A 2,883-nucleotide genomic window follows, 5' to 3' on the forward strand; every position below is an offset into this window, starting at 1 on the left:
CAATAGTATATTTTTCACCGCTGAGAAGCTTTGTTTACAAATCGAGCAAACTAAATAGTGTGCTTATACATATTTATGTAAATTTGTTCTAATTAAAATGAAGTAAAAAAGAAAGCAAGTTTATAAAAACGTGGTAAAATGAGTACAACGAGTTCTGGTTCAACGATTCGTCAGAGGATGAGAGCTTAGTAAACTGGCCAGGAGTAGCAAATGTTTAAGAGAGTTTAAGTTTATTAGTCTTTCGAATATATTTTGATATAAAATATATTTAAGAAATTTGTCTACAGATTCATTAAAAAGTTCCGACCATCTAAAGAGGCGTTTGTGAGCCAAATCTATTTAAAATATTTTAAAACTATCAACAGCGCTACGATTTTGTTCTCAGAGATCGTGCCAACAGAGTATTGGGATTTTCTTTCACAAGTAAAACCAGCCTTTCGAGCTTGTGTTTAGTATTCACGATGTTAGAACTGCATGAAATTAATAAAAATTGTTTAAAATTAGTGTCTAGCCGCCAAAATGTAAGAAAACATATACAAAATTATATTTTTCACAATTTTCTAACACTTCGCTACACCATCGAAAGCAAAATTCTGTTCGACAGAAAATTCGATACTCAACGAAAATTTCGACACGCTTGCATAGCTCATAATACGAATTTCACTTTCGATCTTCGATCTTCGATAGCCAGCGAAGATCGAAAATCGAATGCAGCTCATAATAAGGGTCATTGTCTTTGGTACTATCAGTAATATTGGAGACCCGGGTGCCGGTGCGAGTGTGGTGAAATGCCTGTGTGAAGGAGAGCCTGGTTCAACTGATTTGCAATTTGAAGACTACAATACCGATGTCAGTACACAACGATCTCCTTTCCCCAAGAGCAAATCCCAGTCGGTAAGGTCTAAGAACTCTGAAGAGAGCTTAAAACTTCTCCGAGAAATTGCGAAAAAAACAAAAGCCCGATAAAGAACTGGACGAAGCTGATCTATTTTTAATTCAATGTCAAAAATTATTAAAAAGCTGCCGCAAAAAAGCAGGCAATACTGCGCCTGCAAATTGGCAACATAGGTGGTGAAGCAAAAATCGAGTTTTTGTCGGGAACTACAGATAGTCGTTCAGTATCATCAGAAAGTTTTGCATCATGTGATTACCAATATTCTCTAGGAACTCCTCCTTCAACGGAAATTATTATTTCGGATGACCAGTACGATTCGTTAAATTTAACGAATGTACTATGAGTTGTCACAAAATATTTGTATTGATACATATACACAACATATCGCCGCTACTACGTTAGACTATCGAATGTGAAAATGGGTACTTTTCAGGAGAGCAAAAAAACTGTTGTAAAAATTTTGTCATTAGGAAAAAATGTGGGATTCGACACTTTGTTAAAGCCAGTATCCTCTGCTTCTAAACGCATGCGCAAGATATCGCAATTAAAAAATCATTTTTGCACATTCGATTGCTTGACATGGTTACGATGATATGCCACAATGAATTACGAACGGTACTCAGATGTTTATATTTTTAAGTTTATCCGACTTTTTAATTTTAAACTTTTTTTATAAAATGTAGGTAATTCAATAGCATATTTAAGCCATACAAATAAAGCTTCAAACTTTGTTCAATATTGAATTAACTTTATTTTTTGTAAAAAAAATATTAAAATTAAAAATAAAACTGAAAAACTTGAATTTATTAATATCTGAGTACCGTTCGAAATGCCACACCGTGTTCAGTGTCATAATATTCTCTTGTTCCTCCTTATACACGATTAAAAAACAATGATCTCTATTTTTATACATTGTCGTTATATGTAAGACGTTTTTCTTTATGTACATACGTACATATGAATATGAAAGTATATTATATGAATTTTCGTGTTTTTGCATTAATAAAATAATAAATATCACGATCATACCGTTGAAAAAAAAATGAATCGAATTTTTTTATTTAGACTGCTCTGTGCCAGTCCACTAAGCTTCAATTAATGAGGCATATTCTTGTTTTCGTACGAATCACGAAATTTACCTATCATTTTCTATACAAAGAGGCGTATTCTTTTTCGATTCGTACTCGAGACAAGAATACGCCTGAATATATGTACATAGGACCATTTTCCAGTCATTTCGAGCCTGTATGTAAAATTTCGGGAAAATGTTAAGTATATTCATATGCTGAAAAGATATTTTCGCAGACTCACAATTTATTTAAAGTATATCATCAACCTTATTTCCAATTCTATGAACAAATCGCTCCCATAACTTTTATTTGTGCATTCAATATATTTAACAATTAACTTAGATACTAGATTACAAATATTTGTTCAACGACCTCGACACAGTAAAATAAAAAAAAAGTATTTATTAGAAAAATAATTATTCCTAATACATTTATATTTTAGCTAAACCTTAGATGTTCAATCACACTGAAATATTTTTCTATCCATTTTTCGAGTGCTAAAATAATTTTCACCACATAGAATTGCTGCACAACACCCTTTTTGACGAAAAAGCTTTGCTTGCAACACTAGTCCTTTATGGGGACCAAATTTGGTGGTAAAAAGTTTCTAAGTTTGTTTACTGGATATACTGAGCTTCACAGCCTGTTGCCTCACTCTTTCCTCAAGAAATAATGGAACGGGCATATATTTCTGTTGCAAACCTGGGTTGCCTTGTGCTCTTTTTTCACAAAAAACTTTAGAAAACCGTAGTAGAAAGCGTANCCGTAGTAGAAAGCGTAGTAAATTTCTTAAGAAAGTAAAAATAAGCGTTTTATTTTATAATAATAATAATATAATAATAATAAAAGAGCACAAGGCAACCCAGGTTTGCAACAGAAATATATGCCCGTTCCATTATTTCTTGAGGAAAGAGTGAG

The sequence above is a fragment of the Rhagoletis zephyria genome, unplaced genomic scaffold (assembly GCF_001687245.7).
Source record: "Rhagoletis zephyria isolate East Lansing unplaced genomic scaffold, Rhagoletis_zephyria_1.1 Rzeph_scaffold_02665, whole genome shotgun sequence".
Classification (NCBI taxonomy): Eukaryota; Metazoa; Arthropoda; class Insecta; order Diptera; family Tephritidae; genus Rhagoletis; species Rhagoletis zephyria.